An 11,743-nucleotide genomic window follows, 5' to 3' on the forward strand; every position below is an offset into this window, starting at 1 on the left:
AGGGAAATACTGTATAAAAATGGGGCTGTGTCCCCACTGAAGTTGTTCTACTTGTGGATCCTTGCCAGAGGGGGCTGTTGCTGCTGCTGGGGCCAGGAGGACCGCCACTTGGCTTGTCTCCCTGACTGGAGACCCAGTGTGCTGGCTCTGGCCCTGCCTTGCCCCCCTGTCTGCCTCCAGACCTTGCTGGAGCTTTGCTGTGCTGGGGGAGCGCTCTCCCTTGTCCCCAGCGCTGGGAGCGCTTCGTTTTGCTTTTAGCGCTGAGAGCGCTTTATTTTCCCCCGAAGCGCTGGGTGCGCTTTATTTTGATTCTAGCGCTTTGGAGCGCTTTGCCAGGCCGAGCGAGTGCCTACCTCGCTTTCTATTTTTATTTGAGGCCGGTGCCCACCCGGCATTGCCCCGTTTCATTGAATTTGAGCGGCTGCCCACGCCGCATTTGCCCGGGAGATCACCGCCGCAGCCCGGGAGCACTGGAAATCGTTGCCGGGCCGCTGCCTACCGCGACCCGGAAGTCCCGCCTCCTGATCCCCAGGGCCGCGCTGCCATTGGCGGCCCCGGCGGAAGTCAGGCGGCGTGCAGCAGAGACTGGTCCAGGCGGGAGCACGAGAGGAGCAGTCAGCGTGTCCTGCCCGAGGCTCCCGACCGAAGGGAGAGCCCCGGGACGAGTGAAGAGGAGCCCCGCCCGCCGTGGAGACAGCCGGTGAGTGAGGCAGAAGGGAGGGGCGCCGGGACACATTGTCGGTGTCCGCCCCCTCTCCCCCCGGTAGCGCGATCTCGCGCCCCTTGATAGAGTGAAGCCACGAGGGCTTCAAAGCGGCATACCCTTGGTTTTCTGAGCGGCCCCGGTTGGCAGAGGGCCGCTCCAACGTGGGCAGCATTTCTTTATTTTGAAAGCCACGAGGCTCTGAGGGGCCATTCTGTTCTTTGAGCCCGAGAGGCTCCACCCGCCCGCATTGGTTCTTTTCGAGCCCCGAGAGGCTCCAGAGCCCACAGTTGTTGCCGAGCCACGAGGCTCCCGCCCCCATTGATTGAGAGCCCTGACAGAGGCTCCTTGGGGCAATCTGCGTATTTCGAGTCCCCAGGAGGGGGGCTCCAACGAAGGGGCATATTCGTTTTGAGAGCCAGAGAGGCTCTGGGGTGCCACAGTAATTTCTCTAGAGCCCAGCGAGGCTCCCACATTGGCCCCACCGTTGCTCTTGAGCCCTGAGAGGCTCCCCCGCCCAGATGTTGTTTCACGAGCCCTGAGAGGCTCAGGGGCATAATTGATGTTCAGAGCCCAGTGAGGCTCTTGAGAGACAGTCAGTTGGGCAGAGCCTGCGAGGCTCCAGCGTTGGCCCATTATTGATGATTCAGCTGCCCAGCACTTTGTGGGCAGCTGCCACGTTTAGGCCCTGACATTTGGACACAGAGACAGTCACAGGTGGTGACTTGTGAGTTGGCGCCATTGTTATTGTTCTGCACCTCTGAATGTGTTTTTATGCGTCATGTGCCTTACACCTCTGAATGTATTGTTGATGCATCATGTGTTTTATTTCCCTACACCGCTGAATGTTAATGTATCATGTGTTTTGTTCTTACACCCCTACAGGTATTATGATATGTAGGTGGTTGTTTTCTCCCTAGTACAGGTGGTGCTAGTGAGGTCCTGTTACCAGTGATTACTGGTTGTGTGCTCTATTTTTATATTGTGTGCTACACTGATTTTTCTTTCTACAAGTGCTAAGTTCTAAAAGTGCTGATACCCCTGACAGTGGTCCAAGGGGCCCTGTCTTGTAAATATCCCCCTGTAAATTCTGCCCGTGCCTCTGGCACATTGTAAAGTGTGTGTTTTATCTAATGTGTTTTGGTGTAATACAAAGGCTATTTTTACATAACCTTGTGTGGAGTTTCCTTTGTGGTGGGCCTTTGGTTGTTGTTGCTGGGGTGCGTGCGCAAATACTTAACCTACATCGCCTCCAAGTTTAGCCTTGCTGCTCGCGCCACGTTACCTAGAGGGTGAGTAGGGGTTATCTTGGCGTGTAACTCCCTTGCCCTGACTTGGGGGTGGTGGTCTCTGACTGACTTTGGCGAAAGCCCTGGCCAGCCGGGGATCCCATTTCCAACATTGGCGGCAAGCGGTGGGATAAGGATTTGTGTTTGCGTTGTACCACAGTAGCAGCTGGCCGCACTTCAAAGCTCTACCTTTGTTAGATAACCACATTTTTGGGGATTATTGTTGTTGGTAAAATTCCATTGTTTCTTCTCCTGAAGAGTGTCATTTGATAATTGTGTCCTGTACATTTGTCCCCCGCCCTGCTTCCAGAGTTTGGTACCTGTGTCGCTTTTGGTCAGGTTGAGAAGTCAGGGGTGGTAGAAACTGCCTTACCGATCCGAGGGGAGGGTGTGTGTGGATGAATGGTGTGTTTGCCTGGACGCATGAGTGAGTTCTTTTTTAAGGAGAGTGTGGAAGTTTTGGAATTGTGTACTTCTACTTCAGATTGCAAGGTCCCTTGTGTTGCACGTGTCTGTGAGCATCCTGTCAAGATGGAATCTCCTTTTAACCTTTGTGGCCTGTTTAAGTACAGTGTGCATGAGTTGGTACGGTTATGTAAGGAGAGAGACATCCCAGTGAGTGAGTCAGACACCCAGTCCAAGCTTAGGGATAACATGATCCTGTGGCAGAAGAGTGACTGGGAGCGTGAGCACAGAGAGAGAGAGAGGGCCCGGGCCGCACACCAGGAGGGTGGTGGGCCTGAGGGGAGCCCTGAAGAGTCTGATGTGGAGAGTGAGTTTGACAGTGGGTGGGCGCCAGCAGAGAGCGAGTATCCCCTAGATAGGGAGTCCCTTGCTGGGTCCAGTGTCAGATGTAGCACCCCATCCCTTTCCCTGTCCCCAGAGGTGTGGTTGGATAGGAGAGAAGAGAGGGAGCACCAGCTGGCCATGGAAAAGCTCAGGTTAGAGCATGCCAGAGAGATGGCGCAGTTGGGTGTGAATGAGCGGATTGCAGAGGCTGAGAGGGCCTTTGCCAGAGAGAGAGTAGCTCGGGAGGGTAGATTATCCCCTGACCGCAGTCATAATGTTCTGGATCCCCCAGGGAGGGTTGAGTCCAGTGGTGGCAGCTATTTAGATTCCAGTATAGGAAATCCCAGTCCCAGCTCCCCCAGTCTGGTACCTGTTTCCCCAGAGGAGGAGTATAGGTTGAGATTCAGGGGCAGTATGAAACTGTCTCACCAGTCTTGGGGAGAGTTTGTGGATGAATGTCAAGATGCACTGTCTGATTGGTCATCGGTTCACACAGAAGGTGATTTTGTAAAACTGTTTGATCTGGTTCTCAGAGAGCAGGTGCTCAGTAGTTGTTTGCCAGGGTTGCGACAACACCTGTTGGACTATGGGTTGACTGATCCAGACACGCTTGCTGAGGAAGCAGAGCGCTGGGAAAGGGCCAGAGGTTCTGTAGAGTCATTGGTGAGTGACTCCGAAAGTAGTGGGTCAGGGATCTTCCAGCCCAGCGTGGTGGAAGAGGCTCAGTGTAGCCCAGCTAGGTCCCAGTATAGTGAGAAGGGTGTAGGGGCTGACTGCCTGGCTCAGTGGAGCAGGAGTCAGTGGGTGGCTGAGAGCCCCCAGAGGCCCGAAGCCCTGTCTCAGAGCCTGGGTGGTTTCTTGAGGGAACACCAGGTTGGGGACCTAGGCTGTCCTGTTAGCCCATTTGAGGAGGATCTCCTAGTGAGTAGAGGACCTGGAGCGTCTGTAACCAGAACTCCTGTGGTTCTAGAGGCTGGCAGTACCGCTCCGGTAGGGAGGGTACAGGAGTCCAGCGTGAGGAGTGATTGGGGGATGAGTTTCCCAGTGGATGCACCAGTGGACCAGAGACTAGCCAGTTGGGCTAGATCTTCTTGGAGGGACCCGGGTGGCACCACTTCTGGTCTGGGGGATCGTCCCGCACTGTCAGGTGGACAGAGGGCGGGAGATCTGCGCCAGACAGACAGTCACACAACAGATGTGTCAGTTGTTAACCTCAGGGGGATTGCGTGTGAATCCCCAGAAGTCCTGGAGTGCCAGGCAATTGTTCCACCAAAGGTTTTAGACCGGAGGTTGGATGGCCAGGTTCAGGATCAGCCTGATCTGAAGGGTAGGACGACTGTAATCAGTGTCCTGACCGGTTCTTCTTCCAGAGGAACTTCTCCAGTTGGGAGAGGGCAGACCTCTGGAAGGGGGTGCAGAGGGTGGGAGAGCCCACCTCTGACCCCGGTGCAACCTGAGGGGTTAAACCCTGGGTTGGAATGGCGTTCTAGGTGTCCCCCTCGCACGGGGAGGAGGAACCCTAAAAGAAGAGGTAAGGGGAGGAGAGCCTTCCCTGAGACTCCTGGTCCACCTGAGGTTGTAGACCCTAGGCTGGAGAACCAGTGGCAGTCTAGCCCTGTCTTGCAGACAGGAGGAGTGGAGAATGGCTACTATGTGCCAGGGGTTACTACCCCCCACTTCGTGAGTAGGCAGGAACCAGTGGCACCTGGGTGGCCTAGGGCCTGGTCCTGGCCGCAAACAGCTGAGGAGTACCAGTGGGGTAGCCCAGCTGGTCCTTACGGTAGCTTTAGAAGGAACCCTAGGGGTTCACCGTGGCATAGAACAGGAGGGTGTCCCGGCAGTGGCGGGCCTGCGTCCGTGTTCTATCGCCCCAAGCAGGGAAGTCCATCACGGTGGTGATTGTTCTCCCCTGCGTTTTGGCTGGAAGGGGGTTGTGTTGGACTTGGCCCGCAGGGCAGGTTCGCCCCTAAACTTTTTGCCTTATGTGTGACCCTGTGTCAGTGATTTTTGGGTCTCTGCGCACTTTCCCCTGGGTCCCAGAGTGAAAGTGCGTGCGTGTAGTATGGCTGGCCTGCCCTCCCATAGGAATGCATGGGGAATGTGTGTGTACCCTGGTAGTTCCTGATGTGTGGGGAGTGCAGGCTCGAGTTTAGTATGTGTAAACTCGTGAGAGTGAATGCTGCGAGATGGTGTCTGCGGCATGTATGTGTCTAGAAGGGAAGTGTTACTTCTGGACATTGAGATATGTGTGCATGTGCTGTGAGGGTGATGGAGCGTGATTGGCTGGAGCTGGCTGGCATGCCAGGCTCCAGGAAGTCTGGATGGGTTTGCCCGGTGGTGAGTGGGAGATTAGCATGAGTGATGTGTGGGAGGAGTGTACCTGTGTCCTGGATGGGCTGGGTTTTCCCCACACAATGCTGGCTCCGCCCCCCTGTGGTGTGTCTAACGACCCTAGCCTCCCCAGTGAAAGAAATGGGTGGTTGGGCCATCAAGAGTGCTCCAAAGCCAGCTGAAACTGGTTTTCCCCCCACCCTGCATCTCAGACAAAGGGAAATACTGTATAAAAATGGGGCTGTGTCCCCACTGAAGTTGTTCTACTTGTGGATCCTTGCCAGAGGGGGCTGTTGCTGCTGCTGGGGCCAGGAGGACCGCCACTTGGCTTGTCTCCCTGACTGGAGACCCAGTGTGCTGGCTCTGGCCCTGCCTTGCCCCCCTGTCTGCCTCCAGACCTTGCTGGAGCTTTGCTGTGCTGGGGGAGCGCTCTCCCTTGTCCCCAGCGCTGGGAGCGCTTCGTTTTGCTTTTAGCGCTGAGAGCGCTTTATTTTCCCCCGAAGCGCTGGGTGCGCTTTATTTTGATTCTAGCGCTTTGGAGCGCTTTGCCAGGCCGAGCGAGTGCCTACCTCGCTTTCTATTTTTATTTGAGGCCGGTGCCCACCCGGCATTGCCCCGTTTCATTGAATTTGAGCGGCTGCCCACGCCGCATTTGCCCGGGAGATCACCGCCGCAGCCCGGGAGCACTGGAAATCGTTGCCGGGCCGCTGCCTACCGCGACCCGGAAGTCCCGCCTCCTGATCCCCAGGGCCGCGCTGCCATTGGCGGCCCCGGCGGAAGTCAGGCGGCGTGCAGCAGAGACTGGTCCAGGCGGGAGCACGAGAGGAGCAGTCAGCGTGTCCTGCCCGAGGCTCCCGACCGAAGGGAGAGCCCCGGGACGAGTGAAGAGGAGCCCCGCCCGCCGTGGAGACAGCCGGTGAGTGAGGCAGAAGGGAGGGGCGCCGGGACACATTGTCGGTGTCCGCCCCCTCTCCCCCCGGTAGCGCGATCTCGCGCCCCTTGATAGAGTGAAGCCACGAGGGCTTCAAAGCAGCATACCCTTGGTTTTCTGAGCGGCCCCGGTTGGCAGAGGGCCGCTCCAACGTGGGCAGCATTTCTTTATTTTGAAAGCCACGAGGCTCTGAGGGGCCATTCTGTTCTTTGAGCCCGAGAGGCTCCACCCGCCCGCATTGGTTCTTTTCGAGCCCCGAGAGGCTCCAGAGCCCACAGTTGTTGCCGAGCCACGAGACTCCCGCCCCCATTGATTGAGAGCCCTGACAGAGGCTCCTTGGGGCAATCTGCGTATTTCGAGTCCCCAGGAGGGGGGCTCCAACGAAGGGGCATATTCGTTTTGAGAGCCAGAGAGGCTCTGGGGTGCCACAGTAATTTCTCTAGAGCCCAGCGAGGCTCCCACATTGGCCCCACCGTTGCTCTTGAGCCCTGAGAGGCTCCCCCGCCCAGATGTTGTTTCACGAGCCCTGAGAGGCTCAGGGGCATAATTGATGTTCAGAGCCCAGTGAGGCTCTTGAGAGACAGTCAGTTGGGCAGAGCCTGCGAGGCTCCAGCGTTGGCCCATTATTGATGATTCAGCTGCCCAGCACTTTGTGGGCAGCTGCCACGTTTAGGCCCTGACATTTGGACACAGAGACAGTCACAGGTGGTGACTTGTGAGTTGGCGCCATTGTTATTGTTCTGCACCTCTGAATGTGTTTTTATGCGTCATGTGCCTTACACCTCTGAATGTATTGTTGATGCATCATGTGTTTTATTTCCCTACACCGCTGAATGTTAATGTATCATGTGTTTTGTTCTTACACCCCTACAGGTATTATGATATGTAGGTGGTTGTTTTCTCCCTAGTACAGGTGGTGCTAGTGAGGTCCTGTTACCAGTGATTACTGGTTGTGTGCTCTATTTTTATATTGTGTGCTACACTGATTTTTCTTTCTACAAGTGCTAAGTTCTAAAAGTGCTGATACCCCTGACAGTGGTCCAAGGGGCCCTGTCTTGTAAATATCCCCCTGTAAATTCTGCCCGTGCCTCTGGCACATTGTAAAGTGTGTGTTTTATCTAATGTGTTTTGGTGTAATACAAAGGCTATTTTTACATAACCTTGTGTGGAGTTTCCTTTGTGGTGGGCCTTTGGTTGTTGTTGCTGGGGTGCGTGCGCAAATACTTAACCTACATCGCCTCCAAGTTTAGCCTTGCTGCTCGCGCCACGTTACCTAGAGGGTGAGTAGGGGTTATCTTGGCGTGTAACTCCCTTGCCCTGACTTGGGGGTGGTGGTCTCTGACTGACTTTGGCGAAAGCCCTGGCCAGCCGGGGATCCCATTTCCAACAGTTACTTTCACTGCTTGGTTTCTCACGAACCCTCAGAAGCCTTGGTTCGTCTCCCTTGCTTTTCTCCTTTTTTTGCTCCATCAGCCTGTATTTCAGCTTGATCACTAAATCTATGAATTCCCCTATCTCTTCACGGGTTCTACCATTTGGGTATTCAGGTTGTTTAGATCTTCTCACAACCCACAGTAAAATATGGATATCTTCTTCGATTCCGGCCACCTAGCCTATTACCAAACAATTGAACAAGGTGATATAATGGAGAAGGTCCGAGTTCCCTTGTTTTAAGCTGAGGAGTTCATTGTCTGCAGCTTGCACAAAGGTATGACAGGCAAACATTAGTCGCATGGTGTCTTTAAAGGCCACAAAGTCATATAATATGGGATTGTCGTACTCCACTAGGGGTATGGACTACTGGGCAGCATCTCCTCCCAAGCATGACAGGATAAAGGCCATTTTAGAGGCATCATCTTGCAAGGCTACTGTTTTGGCCATGAAATGTAGGTGGCAATGGTTAAGAAGGATAGAAAACTTGGAGCTATCACCATAGAACCTTTCTGGGATGACTAAGGGAATAGGATGAGGTGTAATAACTTGTATCTTGTTAGGGACGTTATATGTTTCTGAACCAGCCCCATTTCACAGGGAGGAGGCTCCATTAGGATTAAACACTGGTGCTTTTAGAATGGTTTTCTTTTTGGGTGTGGTTGATGGTTCTGGGGCCCAAGCGCCCATTGACCTAGCTGCCACCTGGGTCTGTAAAATGTGTAGGTTGTGCCTCAGGCTTTGCTTTTCTGGATGTGTACGACAAGCGTTCCAGCACAGTGGTTTAATGGAATGCATCAAAAAGCGCTCCTGGACTACCCAGTAATAATGATTCCTGTAGCCATGTTCCACACGGTACAGGACACAACACAGCGCTCCTGCACTATCCACTAATTGTGATTTCTGTAACCGCATTCCTTGTGGTACAGGACACGGCACAGCGTTCCTGCACTACCCAGCACTTATCTTTCCGGTAATCGTGTTTAGGTGGTAAAGGATATGTCTCAGCGCTTCTGCGCTACCAAGAACCAAAGGTTCCTGCACGTGCTCTCCTCACGGTCTAGGAATGGACATACCTTCGGCGCTCCAGCACTCTGGTGATAAAGGTGATTGAGGCCGGGAGTAGGCAGGTCTCACAGGTTGTGCTGATAGACTTCATGGTCAGGCTGTGGCCAAACGTGGCTCAGATTCGGAACTGGAGATGAAGCAGTGTCTGGTTCCACAAACCGGCTTTTAATACCCTGCGACCCAGAAGTAGAAACCTGACCTGCTTCATCCCAGCGTGACCTGGAAGTCTAAGGCTTACAATGCCGATCATAGCAGGATTGGCAGTGCTTTCTTCTCCATTTGTAGGGCAAGTGAATGGATTAAATAACATTCCACTCCCATACACATTCATGCTGGTGCTGGTCAGGGGGAGTGAGGGTGTGAGTGATGCCCTGGGGCCAGATTCATCACACATACTCCAAAGAGGTCCACCCGGTGATCCTAAGTTAGGATCTGGTGACCCCTGACCTCCTACAACCTTCAACTCTAAACCCGCAGCCTTTACTTGAACGGTCCCCCTGAACCTGACCGAAGGCGGATAGAAAACTGCTTCCTTAACTGAAGCAGTCCAGGAAGTCTGACCACATCTTTTAGACTGACGCCGACCGCAACCGATCACAGCCTTAGGAAACCAACACCTAAGACACCTCAGCCCTTGATGCTTTCCCTGACTAGGGTGACCCAACCAATGGTGTCGAAGTAGCCTCTCAGATTCCCAGTCACCTTCCCTGTTGTTGGTCACTTCCCCGAAGTTCTTTCAACCCAGTCTGCAACTGTCCGAAATCGACATTCTCCACTGAGAAGCCCAGGGACCACAACGTCTGCTTTATCTCCTGCACCAGGCTGCCTCAGTGCCACTGGCGGTGCAGGTCTTGTGACGGTCGTTGGCCACTGTACTGCCAACCGCAACCTTAGGAGCTTTGCTCCCACACCCAAATGGCCTGCTTGCCAGCAGACCAAAACCAAAGGCCCGCTGGCTAACGTTGAGCCCCGGCATTCTGCAACTAGGCTGTCCACTTGGACCTTGGGGAACCTTGGTTCTAACCCCAAAACCTCAAGCACTTAAGTCCAATACTTACTTTGGAGCTCAATAACCATTTTTCCTCCCACAGGGACTCATATCATGAGATTTTGGGTCTAGAAAGTGTTCTATGTAGAACTGCTAATGTATGGGAAAAAGTGAGCACTGTTGTAACGAAATTCGAAATTAATCAGAGTACTTACTGTATAATGCCAAGTATTCGGAAAAGTTATATCTACCTGTAAGTGTTATATTTACCAGAACAACTGCATTTCCTTGACAGCCATGCATTTGAAAGTATTTATTACTTACCTGTACTAAGTCCTGCTTGGTTCTATAAATAAACCATCAGGATACCTTTATTATATTCACCTAATTGGTCTGGATTCTGTCTTTGAGTGTTTAGCATCAGCCTTGATTGAGTGAATACAATACATGCTTAGCACACCCTCCTGATAAGCCTAACTGCTCAACCACACAACCACAAATAGAGCTGTTAGTGATTGTCTAATTTAGCCTCTGCCGTACCTCTGGGGATCCACTGGATTCTGTGCACACTATACCTTGCTTTTGTCTAGTTATGCAGAGCCAGCTTCATACACCTGGTTACTTACATTTAAACTTTATTATCCATAATCCTTCTTGTCCTCGCCCCAGTCACTACAAAAAGGGATTGAAACATTTCTTATTGTAATGACTAGGGCAAGGGATGTAAGGATATCAGTAGTACCTTATCGTGATCTCATGATATGGATACCAGGAATGTTGCAGCTCACACCTGGAGTGCTTTCGAAGAGGTCCACTCCGAAGTGGGTCCATATGGCTGAACAGCATGTTGCAGCTCAGGATGAGGTGTTTTGCCAGAGCTGTTTGTAGAATCTTTTTAATGGAATATCGTTCTCTTTAGAATAGATGCCCTGCACATTGCAGCTTTAGGTACGTTTACCTTTTGAGATGTTGGTAGAGAGCAACGTGCAAATCTCCTTTGAAGCTGCCCTACACTAGCATGGGTTAGGCCCTGGTACCTCTGACACACTCAGGAAAGTTTTGTTATATGTTTGATTATTTTCACTGTATGTAAAACGGAAATGCCATTTCGCAACTTCAAGGATCTATTGAACAATATCCCATACTGTGTTGCAATTTTGACATGTTTGTACATATTTAGTGTAATAATGTAAGTGCAAAGACAGAACTTGAGACTAAAAGGTATGTTACAGTGATTAATCAAACAGGATCAGTGGAGGGCCAGGTGGCTATCATCTCACAAGCATAACAATTAATCCATGAACATATGATACCAGCCTAAACATGAACAACTACGCTGAGACCATTTTCTGGGAATATGTCCTTGGTGTCATTTTCTGTATTGGACCTACTTCAAATTCTCCCATACTTGTGGGACAGAGTTAAGAAATAAAAGGAATTTCCCAATATCAAACCATTCAGGCCGACGGTGCAATATCCAGTAGTACTAGCTTCCAGTGCAGTGTTCTTATCATTCACTTATGAGTACCTTTTATCCTCATTCTAAATCCCCACAAAATTGGAAAAAATGGGAGCAGGGCAATGTGTTCAGAAAGTTTGTGCCCATGAACCCACAACATGACCACTTTGGGTACTGATAATTAAAAACCTTATTTCCTGAGTCCACAGTTTCCACTTGCCCTCTAGACCACAACTAGGGTGAGGCTGTTCTGACAAGGAGTGGCCCAAATAAACACCACTGTTTTTAGGCCATTGTTAATGTACTTTTTATCACCAGCATGTTTCAGTCAAGCTGTACAACCGGGGCTTGAAGTCAAGTATCCTACTTCCATAGGTAAAATCAAGCCACTGGACCACATTTAGCATTTTTGTGGGAGGTGTCTGCCAACCAGAGTAAATTACTCACATTTGGGCTCCTCCCAAGATGTTTATAGCCGTCACTGGCAGACTTGAGATGGTTCCTAAGAAGTCATAATATCTGCAGGAAAGGGAATAAAGGCAGAAGAAGATCGTGAGAATTGCAAAGGGTGTGCCCATTTTTGGGTCCCTGCTCACTGTGACACAGCACTCAAGCTATACCTCACTGATGATACTTCAGTATATCTCTGCCAGTCTGAAGTGAATGGGTTCCTTTTCAGTGTGGACCTAATCTGGCAGTTCAGGCTGAACTGTACCTGTCTGATCTGGACCAAGGCTGATTTCTCTTTGGCTGG

Source organism: Lissotriton helveticus, chromosome 5_1 (genome assembly GCF_964261635.1).
Source record: "Lissotriton helveticus chromosome 5_1, aLisHel1.1, whole genome shotgun sequence".
Lineage (NCBI taxonomy): Eukaryota > Metazoa > Chordata > Amphibia > Caudata > Salamandridae > Lissotriton > Lissotriton helveticus.